Raw genomic sequence first — 19,109 nt, forward strand, 5'->3', positions numbered from 1 at the left:
TGCTTACTCCAAGGACCTCCTTGACTCTTATCAACAAACCAATGCAAGTAAAAGTTACTAATTATTTTAGATCCGCAATTTTAAGCTGAAGCCCCTTTATTAAGGCAAATCCTAATTACCTTGACGATTCTCACACGGGTGTAACCAAAACTCGATCTGAAACTTGCCATATTTGATCTTTTCTCTGTTTCCTTATCTTCTTCACACTCTCTCTCTCTCTCCCTCTTTCTCTCTCTCTCTCATTCTGATTTCCTCAGTATTCCCTTCCTTACCCTCTATCTCTCTTTACCTCCTTATTCTCTTTCTATAGGCCTTATTCTGTCTTTTATGTATGTGTGTCATAGTTAGTATGTGTTGTGTGTTTTTGTTTTATTAAATGCATTTTATTCATGAGTGATTGTCTCTGTGCTTTGCTCACAAATTCGGGGTCCCTGAACATTGCTCTTGCTACATGTTAAATTACAGCTAGTACTTTATAAATAGTTATTCTTTCTTGGCCAGGAAGATAACTTTCCCTGGAATTAATACATAATTATACTATCTGTTCGCTGGAAGAACAAATCAAATAATTGTGTTATTGATTCTCTGACAATTAGTTCTAAACCCCCATTTGAATATTTATAATTAATTATAACCAGTTATAATTACACTTAAATATTTAAATTTTGAGCTAAATTCGCTACAGTTAGTAACAGTATTTTATAATAAATGCAAAATTTGACTGGGAGCCAATGTAGTGTGGCTAAAATAGGAGTGATGTGTTCATACCTTCTGGTTCTAGTTAGGACTCTAGTTGCTGCATTCTGGACTAACTGGAGCTTGTTTATGCTCCTACTGGAACAGCCAGACAGTAAGGCATCACAATAATCCAACTCAGAGGTAACAAAAGCATGAACTAGTTTCTCTGCATCATGAAGTGACATCATATTTCTTATCTTAGTGATATTTCTGAGATGGAAGAAGGCTACCCTAGTGATATTATCTACATGAGCTTCGAACGAAAGACCAGAGTCAATAATCACACCAAGATCTTTTACTGCTGGACAAGATGAAACCAAAAGACCATCCACCGTTACTCTGTAAAGTACTCCAGGCTCATTGCAACCCTGTAGAAGATAAGCACTACAAAAAATAGATGGATGGATGGATGGACAGATGGATGGATGCATTGTTGGTTGGATGGATGAGGCTAATAGAATTGTAAGTGAATATAATTGTGTTAATCAGACTGAACAGATAATATACACAAGCATATATATATATATATATATATATAAATAAAAAATATACAGAAGTACAGATATGAGGAAGATGCACTCTGTGGGGTCCTTGGGGTCTTTTGTTTTTTCAAGCTTGTATGAGCTTGAGTTCATTTATTTGATCTTTAGCTCAAGTCAAGTTCATTAGTATGATACAATTACAGAGTTTGTGTTGTTCTTGTTGTTTGCTCCAGTAGCCTAAACAAACAAGCCTGAATTTCTTAAAAGTCACACTTTTATTTATAGCACCAATTGCAATATACTATACACAGGGAAGTATCTATCTATCTATCTATCTATCTATCTATCTATCTATCTATCTATCTATCTATAAGAATTCATCTGCAATTTAGCTTATTTCTTACGCCAAATGACAAGATTTTAAGTTCAGGTTAAGGCTGCGAAAGAACCTAAAAGCTTTAATGAAAATATTTCCAAACTCTGCTATTAAAAGCAGAATTTAAATTTAGCTACATCAGGCAGACACTAATGCAGCAGCAGAATAATCTATGATTTATATATCTGTTTAATTCATCATCATTTATGCTCAGGATTCATCTGACTCACAGCGAGACGCCTAGTCGAAATATGAAATATATTAGATTAGTAACTTTTTTCACTATATTGGGAGAAAATATATTGTTATTTTACTGTACTGGTTGATAATGAAATAGTAAGTTCACTTCATAAAACTCATGGGCATTCACAAATATTGTTGAGAATATTATTTTGCCTGCCTAAAGGAAACCTGGAATTAAAATCCAGCTAACTAAATTTAACTAAATCTTATTCTTTTTTCAGACATGGAAAATTAATATAATAAACTAATACAGTCTTTTCCAATAAATTTCCATAAATATGGAAACGTATGTTCGGAAGGCATTCGTCTGCAATCGTGTTGCTCCTCTTTTGAATATGCACCCAAGAGCACAAATGTACTGATTTGCATTGTGAGAACCTTAGGCAGATAGTGGAACCAGTTTAAATCACATTTGAAGCATTTGTGAACTGCTGGAGAAGCCAGAAAATAGGTGAGTAATTGGCACTTTCGTGTTCGTCGTCAATCACTTGCATGAAGTGCTCTTGTGGTAAACAAAGAGGACTATGCAGCATAGAATATCGACTGAAATCCATACGTCGCTGATCACAGCACAGATTCACCGCAGTGAAATACAATTTCAAAAGTTTGCGAAAGAAATGTGGTACAATAGGTCTGCTGGTAGCAATAGGACATGCAGCTGGAGGTTTTTTGTGGATTAATCCATTATCCTGACCTAAAGACTACCTTATACAGTAAAATCTTCTTTCTGTAAAAAAAAAAAAAGAAAAAGACCTGGAATTCACAAAACATGATTATATGCTTTTAAGGTATAACATCATTCTGCTGTAGGGTCATTGTGCATGTTTCAAAGGGTGCATTATAATCAAATGCAACTTAAAGGAGCACAATTTAAATTGCAATAGCAACAATGAGTCCCCGCGATGTAACAGATTCTGATACGACTTTTCTGAACTTTCTGGAAAGTAGCCTGAGTCTCTTGATTTGGTTCTATTGAGCATCCTCACATCATTTTGTTCTTGACGAATTACAACAATGTCTATAAGTAAAGATTTTCTTAAACTTTTTTTTAATCGAGATCCAATGTGTGAATTTTTTAAAGTGTAGTTCCCCACAGATAGATACCCTCTTTTTACCACTGTAGCTACTTTCTTTATGAGTTACTTTTTTAAAATTATGAAATCAAAACACATTTCGAAATCCTCATGTGCTAATCAATGTTCCTGTTTAGAATTTTACTAGCATGCCCGCACTTCCAACTGCAATCAGGATCTGTCAATCAGATTGTCTAGCCATGTTCAGGCTATGGCTTGTAGCAGGATTTGATTGATTCTTGAGATGCAGAAAAAGGCATTGTTTCAGCATCTGGAGAGGCAGATGTTGAAACAATTTAAAGCAATAACAGAACATGGAGTGATGAGGTGATTTAAAAAGAAGTGAAGAAATGAATGATTGCAGGAACATGCAAATGGCTATGTATGTTGTGTTTTTTGTGTTTATTCAATCTTGATAGAGAGCAACTAATTTTGTAATAATAACAATAATAACAGACCTTAAACCTGGAAAGTATACCCTGATCAGCGATAACATTAAAACCACTTGCCTAGTATTGTGTAGGTTCTCCACAAGACTCCACGAGACATCTGAAGGTTTGGTCTGGTATCTGACTTTAGCAGATCCTTTAAGTCCTGTATGTTGTGAGACGGGGCCTCCATGGATCAGACCTGATTGTCCAGAACATCCCTCAGTTGTTTGATCAGAAATTTGGAGGCCAAGTCAGTGCCTCGGAACTCTTGGAACTCTTTGTCATGATCCTCAAACCATTCCTTCCCTGTGACAGGGAATATTATCCTGCAGAAAGAGACCACAGCCATTAGGGAATACCATTGCCAATGTTTAGGTAGGTGGTACATGTCAAACTAATATCCACCCGAATGCCAGGACCCGAGGTTTCCCAGCAGAACATTACCCAGAGCATCACACTTCCACCACCAGCATGATGTGAACATTAGCTGAATCTGCATGCTTCCCTGCATTGCACTTCTGCCTCTCCACTGGCTGATTAGATAATTGCATCAACTCGTAGGTGTACAGGTGTTCATAATAAAGCACTCAGTGAGTGCAGGTGATCATTTAATTATCAGTCACAGTCAGAGCCAATATCTAGGCGAGATATGAGAGCAGACATTTTCAAGGAAGAATAAACTAGCTTTTGCTGGTTTTTGTTGCTATCGTTTTTTTTTGGCTTTTCCAATATGACAGCAATGTGGGTTAAAATGACTCTCTGGCTCCAGCATGATGAAAGAGGAATGACTCGTGCTCTATGGATAAAGCAACAAGAGAGCAGTATATGGGTTAAAACAACCAGCATATGTTACCAAATGTGAATCATCAAGTTTCCATATGAAGAAAATAAGAAGAGAGGTAACACATTACAGCATCCTCACTACAGTTTGATATAAAAAATAAAGTTCCTGGGGAATCATAGTGGATGTAACCACTGACATCTCTATCACTAAGAGACTTGGAGCTGTAGTCAGATTTTCCCAGGTTTTTAGGAAATGATAGCACTGAGACAGAGCCCAAATAAAAAAGTCACAAACATAAATGGTGGTGTCAGGGATTTTCTTCCCACGCTGAACACTGTAGAAGAATTTAGCATGCATGAAGAATCTGTAGCGCTACAGCACACACTTCCATGTTGTCCATGTGTTTCATGTTTGTGTACATTGCCAGTGTATACCATGTTTTGATACGTCTTGTCTCCACTCATGTCCTGTGTTGCTTGTCTCCCTCATGTGTCATAATTAGTGTCACCTTTAATTAGTCTGTGTATTTAAACATTCCTGTATTTCCGCGTTTGATGCGAAGTAATGTTCATTGATCTGCTGCCTGACTTGTGTGTATTTGTTCTGTCTTGCTACTTCCTGTTTTGATCCTTTTCTGGTTTCTGGTTCATTGTATTTCAGATTACTCCTGATATTGTTGTTTGTAGATCTCCTAATCTCTGCCCATTACTTGTTTTCGATTTTGTTTTGGGTTTGTCTACATGCCTCACTAATAAAAGCTTTAAACTGCAATTGCATCCACCTTCAACTTCCATAATGTGACAGATGGAGATCCAGCAACAATAACTAACAGTTCTGTTCATATGCTACTTTTGATATATCAAAAAATCAAAATCTCCTTTGTTTTTTGCTTTTTTTTCTGTGTTTGTTTTTTCATTTCCAAGCCTAAAGATCTAAAGTGGCCAAAAGGCTAAAGGACATGCTTCTAGGCATCAACATTGCACAATATGTTGCTCACCACTTAAATCTTGAGTGGATGAGTCAAAGTGGAGTACTTTATTTAGTAAACTATTGAAAAACCACAATATATTTTTTTTCTACCAGGCCGGAATGAACAGAACACCCAACCTTCAGGAGACTCAAGAACTATTAGAGATTCTACTAGTTGCAGGTGCAATATTTTCAACAAATATGGGTTTAAATATGGGTTCTAATGTTCTCTGATGCTTTAAGATGGCCAGTAATGATGCCTCGAGAGCTAAAGGCCAGAAGAGAACCAACAACCCAGAACCTCTACAACGTTACCACAGGACAGTTTTGAGTGTTGTCACAAGAAGGTCTGTAAGCCTGGTTCATAAATAAATGTATTTCTGAGATCTTTAGTTGTTTGTAATATTGGTATTGTTGCTCTGTTGGGTGACTACACTGAAACAGCTGAACATCCAGAGTCATGGGGGAGCAGAAGAGCATGGAGTTTCCAGGTGATAGTTGACGTCTGACATGTCTTATCCTGAAAACAACCCCCTCCTGGTCAGCACTGACCCAATTGTGATGGCAATGGTGGTGGTGGTAGTGGTGGCTCAAGTGGTTAAAGGACCGGGTTGTTGATTGGAAAGTTAGGGTTCAAGCCCCAGCAACCACCAAGTTGCCACTGTTTGGCAATTGAGCAAAGGCCCTTAACCACCTCTACTCCAGAGGTGCTGTATCATAGCTGCCCCTGAGCTCTGACCACAACTTTCTCACCTGGAATATGTGAAGAAAAATATTCCCCTGTGCTGTAATGTATGACTGGTGATAATAGTCATCTACTTCTATGGTATTTAGGATATTAGGACAATTGCCACAGAATTGCAGTACAGTTCTGCCCATTCCTACATCAAGGTATAGAATTAACTTTAGACTAGGCAGCAGGTATAGGATGATTTTTCTCAGCCCTGAAACCGGTACATTATTATAACAGTAGATTTTATGATGGACCTGTCAAGGCTTTGTGTTGTTATTAAATTATAAATACCTTTTATAATTAATGCGGGTGAGCTCCAGACTGAAGGGCGTACATTTTGATATATGCCGCAGGGTGGAAGTTGATGGTCCCCCTCAGGCTGACATTGATTATAAAAGTTTTGTGAAGTGTTTTCTTTTTTTTTTTCTTTTCAGGGCTGCGGAAAGAAGACGGCTCAACTATCTAATGTAGTTAAATCAGTATCTAACTTTTTTTCCCATTTTGATCAACTTTTTTCTGGTGCCAGGCATTTAGCTCTGAATTCCACTATTTTTGTCTTTCTAAAGAACGATGATTGGTAGAAATCTTTTTTAAGCAGTCGTAATTCACTTGTTGCTTCAGTTCTTGTTGCTCCCTGGTCGAGGTCACCACAGCTGATCATCCAATCTGCATATTTGATTTTTGCACAGGTTTTCTTGCCAGATGCCCTTCCTGATGCAACCCTGCCATTTTATTCAAGCTTTGGGCCGACACCAAGAGTTAACCCCTCACTGGTTGGGTTGGTTCTTTGCCTGGGAATCAAACCTGGGCGAGAGCTCGGGATCCTGCCACTGGACCACCAGGTAAACAAAAGCTTTACTTAACTGACTAATGCAATTTTGAACAATTATGTTAACCAAGTGAGCTATGCTCTCGGTTTCAGTAGCTTGCTATGATCATTACCTAGCTAGCTAGCTTCATTTGCTATCTAGCCAAGATCACATTATCCTGAGTAGGACTTATAAGCTGTAAAAAAATATTTAACACAATAGGCAATCACTACAGAGGATCTGCCTAGCTAGCTCCTCAGCTAGCTATACATGTTTCAGCAGATTTTGGATTTTGAGCTGTGAAATGCTGATATCACAGTTTGCAGTTTCCTTTGCACTACTTGTCTTTTTGTTTATTTCGATTGGGCCTTGAAACTTCCTTTAAAATTAGCATACACATCATTTCATTAACTTGTACTCAACTGCAGTTAAATACTCTGTAATTGCGATCAAAAAGATTGTAGTAAAGTATTTTATTTATTTTTTAAAAAAACATGATGAATTTATGTAATCGTACCTATACTTACATTACCATTACGTAATCATACCTGTTTAGCGATCCACATACTCAAGTGCTAGAGGACAAGCATGTAAACATTACCACAATCTTTATTACATACACTCAATAATTACTAATGTGTCATATTTTCTAGCTCAAGGGTTCAACTGTGCCAATATGGCCACCTTCCAGTCAGCAGCACAGAACATTACCCACTGAATTACTACTGCCTCTGAAGTATTTTTTGAAAGATGCACACACTTACTGCCAAACCTCTGAAAGGATTCACTAGGCAATACTTCAATTAGATTCAATAAAAAAAATGACACGAGTGAAATGTTTGCATGAAAAATCCGCAGTAGCGAACTCAATCGATTAAGCGAGAAGGATTGTTGCTGGGAGTATAGTGTGAGAAAAAGCTATGAATGCTAATCCAAGCCCACCCTAAAGGTAAACCGCCATCACATCATTTGTTAGTTTGTGGGAAATATTCTGCACTGGGAGACCCTTTTTGTAGTTTTTTATTGTTTACAGGGTTGAAAGGTTTGGGATTATAAATCACTGTTGTAGAAAGTAAGAGGCATGTGTATGCTGGATAATCTTTATGATAACAGTTCTGTCTTTATCCCAAGCCATTGCTGATGTTTCTTTCCCTGTCGTCTCAGAGCCATTTGTGATAGACCACACATAATGGTGTGGGATTAGGAGATATGTCACTGATTTGTAGAGGAGGCAGATGCAAGTGCAGATTTGTTTTATTATGAGAGAAAACACTCAAAATACAAATACAGGGAAACAAAATGACAGTTGGCAAAGCAAAACAATATCATGACATGAATTAAGCTACAGTGATAACCAACAGTGAATGAAAGACAAAAGCTAGACAAAAGAGTGTCATGTGATGTGCAGTGGCTGATGGGAGTCATAGTTCCATAGGTGCAACCATGACAGAATCCTCCATTTAAAAGGCATATCCAGAAGCCTGGGCAACCGTGATCAAAATGTCCGAAGGCCCGTGGATTACCACGGAGCAGTACCTTTAGCGTACCTTTCTGGAGATGTGAAGGCCTCCTCTGAGCAATGTACAACCTCCTTCCACAAAAAAAAGGGTGAAGCATTGCTCAAAGAGAAGCCTGAGACCAGAGCGATGACCACCACAAAGCCCATGGCAGAGCCAGAGGGAAGAGTGATGTCAACCAACAAGCCAGAGGGTGGTCCAAGGTACACCATGAAGCAGGTTCAAAGAGTGATGTTCTCAGCTAAGCAAGGAGGTAGAGGGATGTCCTCAGCGGAACAACATCTAAAGCAGAACCAGGTGGCACACTGATGTCTGAGATAGAGCAGGAAGATGCCTATGATGAGACTGTGAGGTGTAATGGAATTCTCTGTGGGGCAGAAAGGTAGAAGGGCATCCTCAGTCAAGCAACAAGAGGGACTGATGTCTTTAGTGGGGCAGGGAAGGTGGGCAATGGTTTCAGCCTGGTGATCCATCATTGAAAAATTTCCAAAAAGGGTGCATGGCACATGAGCTGTTCCATTGTGGTTTTTATCCATCCACACATCAGGCAGTTCCACCCCAGGAGCTCGTGTTGTCCCTTGAAAAAATTTGCTGCATTCATGAAAGGTCTAGATTTCTGTCAAGAAGAAGAATATACAAGTGTAGATTTATTTGCAGTGAAGCAAGGCAACTTGAGCATGACCTGAATTCAGCTACAATAATATAATAAGGTTCCATCAAGGGTGTATCCCACATCCCACGTTCCTTGGATGTATTACCTTCAGCAAGAGACCAAAGTGCATCACCAGAGGAGAGATTTTCCCAGATTCTACAGCTCTCTCCTTCCCGTTTTGAGTGAGCAGTTTTCTAAAACTGCTCACTGTAAGTTAGTCATTTTCGTTACACTTTAAGGTCAGTAACTGTTTTCTTATCAAATCATATAGCATTTTTGTTGTGCATTTATAGACCAAAACACAGATTTAAGTGTCAAACTGTCAGGCAGTGGCACTGCACTTACACTTAAGTACAAGGTCAATGCCATTCGAAACAAAGACACAGTTCCATTTTAGGCAGACTCTATCATGCATGCATAAATCCTGTGCATCATCTGCCTTTTCTAATCAATTTACAATTAAAATATTAATTTAAAAGATATCAGTATATCAGCTCAATGTTCTTTATATCTACACTATATTAGATATAGTAGCAAGTGAACATAGGTCATATTTTACAGACACATTGCATATGTCTACAGTGAGGCTACAAAGGAGCTCAAAAACAAACACATTACCAAGCCAAAAGAGTTCATCTCCATTGCTCCACCCCTTTAAATTTACCCCATGCATGTTGTGAGTGTCATTTCTGCAGTATGGGATATTTTGGTTGCACCCTAGACTGTCATACTGAACACAATAATGAAAAAAAAACCCTAAAAAATAATTATGTAGAGATTATTGAAAGTCAAGCCGCAAAGTTGTTTTGGATCACTGTCCAAATAAGGCCGTGCGTGTCCATTTTCCGCCCCACAAATCCAGCGAATTGTCCTCCCCTACACACCAAGTCTGTTCTGCCTCACATCTAATGTTGATTCAATCTCTTCCAGTACGCTGCTTTTGCCCTGGAGAGAAATGAGTTAGTCAGCGACAGAAAGCCGAGGTCAGGATGTCAGCCGAAAGTTAAACTGCTCCGGGAACCCTGTGCAGCACTAATGAAAGGTTTCACACTTGCCTTCCTCAGCTGCATGCACTCAATATTATTTGTCCCCTTGAATGAGTACGGCGGGAATATTAACAGCAATTGGGCAAAGTGAGTAAAAAAAGTCTGTTTATAAAAGTGGCCAGTGGAAGGGGGAAAAAACAGCCAAATCTTGACATAATAACTTCATAAAATATTTAAAAACATGGTAATACAGTATGTCGTAGAAAAACGTAATACATTTGCAGAAAGTGTTATGTAAGTATATCTGTACTGACATTTCCTATTTCCAAGAGTCTTCAGAATATCCCTAGGGTTCTCTATATGATGTTTTATACTACCAAAAGAAGTACCCTCAGCCCCTTTTCCTCTCATCTGATACCAAACGCTTGCATTTCAAAGATTCTGCCACATGTTGGTCTCTGTGTCAGAACCGCAGGCGAGTTTGTCCCAGTTTTTTGCTCACAGCTGGGACTTGCTATCCACACGGGAGGAAATTTTCCATTTACACTGATTACTGCTCCCCATTGCTGAACTATAAAGTGTGTCTGTGCAAGGTTAAAGCCATTAGACCATGGCTTGTAGGGGGAAAAAAATGGTGTCCTTTAATTGGTTCATCTGCCTCCCACGCTTCTCATATAGGACTTTTATCACACTGCAACAGTTAATGTAACGGTAAATAAGGAAAGATAGATGATATATAAATTTTATAAACAGCTATACAATGACAAAATATTAAATGTTTGTCTAGGATGGATTTTGATCAGTATGAGATGCTGGCATATGCTGAAAATTGTACACCATGTCTGTTCATAGATAAGGAATAGCAAATGTAGCAAGGCTGTTCCAAAAAATATTGTTGACCTACAAAAAGTTAAAGTTAGAGTTCTTTTAGAATTCAAAGCAATAGATGTGAAGAAATACAGTCTAAGAGTTATGTATAAATCTGTTTATCACTTACTGGTTTGTCAAGTCATTTGCGTTGTGGTGTTTTAACATCTGTAAAGCAAAGTATTTCATATCAAAAACAGCCAAAGGACTCATAGATCTACCTTCAGTTGACAATCTTTGTAACTGCATATTAATTAAAACATAATTAGTAATGATCAATTGCTAGAACTATAATCAAATGATAATTAATTCTTGAACTAACTGAGAAGATGAAATTTAATTCGACTAATGAAATTTCTGCATTTGACAAACCTTGCAGACGAGGAAAACAGCTAAAACTAGCTAAATATCTCCAGATGAAATGTCTAACTTGTGCTGGCTGAATTCCTCTTTTCTGCTATTTTCATTAAAGCAGCTTGCCTATGATTTTTCATTAGTAGCAGTAATTTGGAAAGCTCGACCAGGTCAGCCTTTATTTATTTATTTTTTAAAAAAAGGTAGACCAAGCTAAATTTTTCAGCAGAATAATAATGCCAAAGTCTTTTATATGAAAAACAGACAGGCGGAATGACAGTGAAAATTCGTCATTAAAAATTCCTCTCAGATAAATTGGTAAATTGCTCTGGAAACACTCTGTAGGATTAAAACTCCATTCTAACATAGTATGAACTGCTCACTGAGCTTCCTCTGGTGTCTTCACAATGAAAGCCCATAGCTCTCAGAACATTTTGACATCCTAATTGGAGAACGCAGTGAAAATTGGCCCCATTACATACTCCTCAGGGGTTTCTTCAACATTTCTAAAGGTGCAATAGGCATTGTTTTATTTCATACCGGTACAAATAACCTTTAGAAATATATAGAATAGGATGTAACTGTGTTGCGAGGAAACCTGTTTGTGAAAATCTTGTGAAAAGCCAAGAAGGCTTTGTTTGTGTTTCACTGGGACCTTTGTCAGTTATTTTATTAACAGATTTTATTAAAAAATAAAAGTTTAAAACCAGTTCATCCTGGTCACCATGGACAATTCCTCCCCAGACCACCAGAAGGCACTCTCTCTCGTTCTCTGCTTAATTTCCTTTTCTTGATTTTGCACACCTGCTTTGTATTTCCCTATTAGTCACACTATTGAATATCCATGTTTTCCCACCTTGGTTGATAAAAGTATGTGTATGTTTGTGTCTGGGTTTGTGGGTGTGTTAGATTATGGTGACTGTTAGCACTGTGAATAGCTTTTGCTTTCATGTCTTGTCTTGTCTTGTCTTGAATTACCCAAGCCTATGGTTGTCCTAGTTTTATTCGGTTCCTTTCCAGTCTTTGTTTCTTTTTGTTCTTCTTTATTAAAGATTTGTTGTGATGCATCTCCCTTTGCCCACGCTTCATGAGAGAATGTTTCAACCAGTTATAGATGCAGCAAAACAGGCAGTGGTATAGCTTGATTTCACAGAGCAGACCCCCTTCACCTCAAGTGAAACCAACTCCTGCTTGAGGAGATGCTCAGCTACTCAAAGTGGGAAAGATGGAAGGAGCAGGAGATGGCATAAGCCCAGATCAAGGGTATCTGTGTTGCCCCCCCCCCCCCACCCTAATGAGAAGGTTGCCCTGACTTGGCCCCCTTGCTCCACCGAGGACGTCACTCTGCCCTCTTGCTCTGCAGAGGATGTCATGCTGCCCTTTTTCTTTGCAGAAGACATTGCCCCCTTGCTCCACTGAGAATGTCACTCTGCCAAATTTTGCACATTTAGTAACAAATGGAAACCTATCCTCATCTGGGTGTGACCAGATAGTGTGGTTATTCAAAAGAAAATCCCTTCTATAACTATGTACAATATGGTGCAATTGCATAACCAGGAGATTTTGTCCTACTGACCTTGAAGACAAAAATGAGGGATGTTGATATTTGATGTGGTGAAGAATTATTCGAAGTAAAAGTATGTTGTTATCAACTGTTCACTGATGGAGATTTGAGAGTGAAATTGATCATGGCAATTGAAGCAATCTTCATGGTATCTAAGTAGTACCATCAACAGAAATCCCATGTATCTCCAGACTGCCCATGTCGGGCAAACCTCAGCAGCAGTGAGCAGCCTCCAAGTGAGGAGACTCCAACCAGATGTGGGGAATCAGAATGGATCAGGCAGGTCCAGAGAGTAGGAACGGTCACTGGTATCTCATCAGAATGGTGTTCAATGATTTCTTTTTTCCATAAAAGAGGACTCCCTTACATTACTGCCCCTGAAGACAACAGTGAGGGGTGTTGATATCTGATGAGGTGAAGAATGATTTGAAGCAAAAGTATGTGTCATTTGAAAAAACATTGATAATAACTGATGGAGGTCATTCAAGGTACTTTTGTAGTACCTTGAATGTGAGCTGAAGATGGGGACTTGTTGCATAACACTGAAACCCAATGGCTGAGCAGGGGAAGCTTTTTTCATCACTTTTGTGTGATAGGCCAGATTGTTCAGTTGGTAGAGCATCAGGGTTCAAGTCCCTGTTCAGATGTTTATACCAATCTTGTGCTTCTTGCTGGTCTGCTTGTTCAGAAGTCCAGAAGTGGTAGCTAAGTGGTTAAGACAACTGTGAAAAAGATTCAATGATTTTAATAAATTGGAACCATGTGTATCATTCATTTCAAATGGTTTATGCAAGTGGACGTTTTGTGTGTTTCTGAGAAACTGATTGATGCATTTATCCTGGATAAGGTTGAGATGGAGATACTCACAGTGCAATATGATATTAACCTCAAAGCCCATCAAGGGGCCCCAAACCTTTGGAAACTTGTTGACCCAGAGATGTACAGATATATCTGCACAGCACAGCAACCATGAAAGTTGTTTCTTTTTTGGATCAACTTGACAGTGTGAATTTGCCTTATCAGATATGAATTTAATTAAAAAACAAACACAGAACACAGCTTACTGATGCCCATCTGGAAGACTCAATTAGAGTTGCAGTGTTAGGTTATACTCTTGATTATAGGGCACTTGTGGACATAATGTGATCCCAAGCTGCCCATTAAAAGACCAATAGAGAACCATTTTGTTGTTGTGTTACGCCTATAAAGGTAGGCTAATTTGGACAATACAAAACAAAACACAGTCATTGTAAAATGAAAGACCTAATGCTGCAAATGTGGCAAATGAAATTGTATGCAATTTAAATATTCAGGGAAAGTGTAATGTAATTTACAGTCTGAAAATTATCAATGTACATATTTCAATATACTGATTTCTTTAATCATTTCCAGGATTGACCGTTGAATATAAATGATTTAAAATGCTAGTTAGGAATCTTTAAAAGGATATCAAAATAGTGCCCTAGGCTCTGTTGTGTGAGGTCTGTGAGTCGCATCTGGGCATCTTTGCTTTTTTTTTAATTATTATTATTTTTTCTTATTTATTTTTTGACACTGATATGAGCAACCTACTCAGTGTGAATCCATCAGAGACTTCCCAGAACATTTTATGCAGCTCTGTTTATGTTAGTCACTTTGAGCTGTTTATTAAGATAAAAGTCCAGTAATTAAGAGCACCTCCTGTCTTGTGGTGATGTAGTTGTTAGTGACCGTGGTTCTGGTGTGTGTAAAGTCCCTGGGCCTGAGTCTCTGTATCTTTGATTTAGCTTTAAATACTGCACTGGCTTTCGTTCTGCCTTGTAGACAAAAGTTCAAAAATGAACAGCACCAACTGTGCTCCTGGGTTCAGGCCATGGGCTGTGGTGTATGAGATCCCTGGGTTGTTTGCATGTCTTTACTTAAATACTTCACTGACTCTCTTTAAGCCTTTTAGTAAGATAAGCATTATAACCTGGCCTGAGTTTGTTGTAATGGTTAGTGCCATGTGCTCTGGTGTATGAGGTCCCTAGGTTGAGTCTGAGTGTCTTTGCTTTAAACACCTCATTGGCTCTCTTAAAGCTTTTAATTAACACAAAAGTCCACTAAGAAATGAGAAACAGCACTCCCTTGTCCTGCAGTGGTGTAGACTTGGCTGAGAGTCTGAGAAGGAATTAGTGAAGGAAATAAATGTATGAGACATGTTCAGTCTTGTCATGTGAGTCTTACTGGTTCAATATGAGGAGAAGGGGGTGGAGCCATGCTATGAAGAGAAAGTAGCCATTTGCAGGAGTGATATTTTATCCATGTACAAAGCTAATCCCAATTTAAAAGCATAGTTCGAGCTGTGAAGGTGCTTATTGTTGGTTAGATGTATTGAACAAAGAGCTATTGATTCTGAGCAAACTGGAAATTGTCATTTGTGAAAGAAATGAACAAACCAGGCATGCAAACGAGGCTCTGCTGACTCACTGATGTCATTTGTTCAACTCGTCACCCTTTCACCAAGAAGAGAAAGAAAGAAGAACAATGCGCTTGATAAGTGTTTAGCACTAAGAGAAGCCTTGTTGTTGTGGTGTTCGTAGCGTGATCTGCTTTAGACGAACGTGCAAAAATATGTGCAAAATGGCTTTTTAAAATTATCGTAGCATTGAAAATTATTCCACACACATACTTAAAAACGTTGCTTTTTTTCAAATTACATTTGTATCCTCATTCCATGCTCTCAAAACTAGCCTCCACTGACTTTTGTTTTTTTTTTCACTAGACCTTTATGGATAGAATAATCCAATTTTTATAAATCATAATTCTAAAGCAGTAGATAAAAAGAAGCCAAAATACAACTCTCCTATTTATTATTAAAAATGCAAATTATTATATCGGCTATATGCTTAGTGCTTACAGTTTTATAAAACCTGCCATGGCTAGTTTTTACAATGAGAAATATAAAATAATACATGTAATATGTGTCAATGCTAATGCAGTTGCTAAGCAACTACACTAGCTATGCTAACAAACTATCTGTCTGATTAGAAAACTGTCCAGTATAATGTTCTGTAATGGTGATGCCTACAGGACAGCAGAGATATGATAGCTACATGGGCTTACTAGCCATTAATTATAATAAATAGCTAAAATTTACCTTGTTGAAGGAATAAAAATATATGAATTTCAATTCTAACAGGTCTGCCGAATAATAATAAGAACTTTGGAGCTAACGCATTAGACATGATAAGTGTGTGTTTTGTTCTCAGCCATGGTGTTATACCAATTGCAAGACTACAGGGCTGAAAGCTTGTGTGAGCTAGTGAACACACACACAACACACCAGTGAACACACAGATGTCAGGTGTATGTGCATGGTGGAGTCCATTAAAATTTTTTACACCACATATCATCATTTTCTCCTGAGACTCCTGAGCAAAAAATTACCACAATTTCAGTCCCCACAAGGATTTTGGTTCCTTTAGTGTGAGTGTGCTAATGTGGCATGATCCCCACAATGTAATAAACACACACACACACACACACACAGTAACCACCTGTCCCAGTCACAATTCATTTTCATCGCACCATGCATTGGCGGCGCTGGGCCACCATCTATGCCAAGCGAGTGGCATAGATTTTCAGTCTACTGCTATAACACACACACACACACACACACACACACACACACACACACACACACACATACACACAACCTCTCGCTCTCACTGCTCCCCAGGCCACAGGGTTGAGCAAGCGTGAAGAGAGAAGGCAAACAAGGGTGAAGGAGAGCAGAGAGTACAGCAAGTCAGGGGAGTGAATGAGAAAAAGAGAGGGAGAGAGATTGGAGAGGGAGGGAGATGGTGATTGAGAGGGAGGTTCTGGGATAAAGAGATTAAGAGATGATGGCACTGCACAGTCTGGGGGAAAAAAGGACAGGGAAATCTTACAGTTCAGCTCTAGACTTCTGATGTTCTGTATACATACATTATAAACGCATGGACAAAGTTTTTTTTGTTGTTTTTTTTTATGTACCACAGAGCACAGAACATCAGGGATGAAATGAAATAATGCCCATGTTAAAGAAATTAAAAGAAAAATGGAGTAACATTTTATGTGGTCCAAAAGTGACACTTGGCTGTTCATATGTTTTTTGCAAGGTGTGTGTTATTCTCTCATTATTTCACTTACAGGCCTAGAGATAAAAGGTCTAAAGTTGATTAAATCTCATTGTGAAAGCCAAAGAGCCTCATTCCAATCCAAAGAGTGGCTCATTCGTAAAAGAATAGATGCCCTGGTGAGCACAGGAACACCAAAACCCCCCAAAGACAACCAAAAACAAATGTAGTAGATGACAGAGTTCTTTCCCTGGTGAAGAAAAGCCCCTTCATGACAAATCAATAGCATCCTCCAGGAGGAAGATGTATCTCAACAATCAAGAAAAGAGTTCAGAGTAAAGACAGAAGGGTTTATTACATGATGTAAGCTTTACTGTACATATGTAGAAAAACATTCTCTGGACAGATGAGACAAAGATTAACTTTAAAGAGAAGAAACTGCTCATGAGTTTAAATCCCAGGTCTTCCAAGCTGCCAATGCTGGGGCTCCTGAGCAAAGCCCTTAACCCTCAGTTGCATAGAAAATTAGGACGTATTTAATGTAAAATCTTGTGGTGTTGGTGTTTATGGGTCGCCAGTGGTACTGGTTTCCTTGATGATGTGTCTGCTGATACCGCTATATTATCTGCTCACATTCAGTCCAACCCTAGTGGATGGTGCTTCACGTTGCAGATGGACAATGACCTGAAGCCTACTACTGACCTCCTTTTGAAAGCAACCCAAGACTTTTTTTGGTAAAGAAGTGAAATGTTCTGCAATCAATCACCTGACCTGAATTCTGTTATGCTGCATTTCAAAACATCCCATGAACATTTATATTTTGATAGACACCCTTATCCAGAGCTCCTTACATTTTATACATTTTATAATTTTAGGCTAATGGTATCCTAAGTCTGTAACCTATTGAACCAGTGTTAATGTATCCAGTGATAGAGACTTAGAGCACTTTTGTATGTAGCTCTGGATAAGAGCATCTGCCAAATGCCAGAAATGTAAATATATATACAACTGAGCATTAAGGGCCTTGCTCAGGAACCCAGCAGTGGCAGCTTGATGGATTCAATGTCACAACCTTCCAATCAGTAGTCCAAAACCTTAACCATTACGCTACCACATCGCTAGATAACAACAAGAACAAATAGAAAGTGAAGAGTACTGCAGTAAAGACTTGGCTGAGCAACACCATAAAAGAAACCCACAGTCTGGTGCTGCAAATCTTACACTGTTTGCCACAAATTTGGATGTAGATACCCTCAGATTAAGATCCCTCAGAACGCAATAAATGACAAACCAAGAACAACCAATGGATGAGCTATTACAGCAAAAAAAAAAAAAAAAAAACAGATCAGAACCAGATCTTTTTAGCCAAGAACAGGAATCTGAGCCTACATTGGACAAACTGGAAAGTTGAAGATTGTAAAAACAACATTCCATTTATAATCCCACTAATCTACTTTAATTCTATTATAGTAGCCTGTTAACACCTTATCATAAAACACAGCTCATCAAATTGTTGTCCCAAAGCAGAATTGTTTTTGCTTTTTACTTTCGGAGCTGTTTAGAACCTCTTGCATTCTGCAACCGTTATTTCATCGTCAATTATATCAGCAAAGCATTGCTTCATATTTCACTGTAGGAGCAATTGCTTCCCTCTTATAACTCATGTAATTTCCAGGAAGATCATCTCTGATTTCAGCAGCTGAACTCTTGCTGTGTTCATGGCATCATAAAAAACATAAAGAAGGCTATTACGATACACCAGACGCTGCAATAGCACATCACTGGAATGGCTCCAGGGCTTGCTGGGCATGGTCACCATCACCCCGAGTGAACCCCGGCTCCATGCTGAAACACTGCACCGCCACCTGTGGGGGCCATCAGTACATTATTACATCATTGTGATGTGAGGTTCATGTGTGTATTTGCTGCTTATAGGTTTGACTTTCAGTAAACAAAACAAAAGATAATTATAACCAATAGATAAACAATCAAGGAGCCCCTATATGAAACAAAGCGCCCACCTATCCATCCATCCATCCATCCACTCTTTCCCCACACCAAATTCTTTTTCTTCAGTCCACTTTTTCCTTTCCATTCATTTCCTCTTTGCCAAAGGCAACATCACATGATGGCAGCGTTGCTTTATTGCTATTTTTAACATCATCACTTGAACATAACAAATGACTCCCGGAAGCCCTTGGAGCACTCACACAAACTTTCTTATTTGTAGAAAAAGAAAAAAAAACTGAAGGTGGGTTTGGGGTCACATAGCCATATCTGACTGGACAAAGACTTTTTGAATCTGTTCAAACTAAGCCCTGCACATATGATTTTTTTTACTTGCTCTGTGCTTTCACCCACAGATATTATTATTAATAATAATATTTAAAACATGTCATAAGAATTGATTAAATTATTTGTATTGTTTTCTATGTTTATAGCCATGAGTTGA

At 38.5% G+C, this 19,109-nt stretch overlaps 1 long non-coding RNA gene across 1 annotated transcript in view; it reads left to right on the forward strand.

The window, feature by feature from the left end:
- Positions 1-19,109, forward strand: part of LOC131354254 (uncharacterized) — a 37,179-nt gene that overhangs the window by 14,247 nt on the left and 3,823 nt on the right. The window contains exon 2 of the long non-coding RNA XR_009204727.1: positions 6,519-6,671. This is a non-coding gene — a long non-coding RNA (uncharacterized LOC131354254). The remainder of the gene's footprint in view (positions 1-6,518; positions 6,672-19,109) is intronic.

This window comes from Hemibagrus wyckioides, linkage group LG06 (genome assembly GCF_019097595.1).
Source record: "Hemibagrus wyckioides isolate EC202008001 linkage group LG06, SWU_Hwy_1.0, whole genome shotgun sequence".
NCBI classification, from domain to species: Eukaryota; Metazoa; Chordata; class Actinopteri; order Siluriformes; family Bagridae; genus Hemibagrus; species Hemibagrus wyckioides.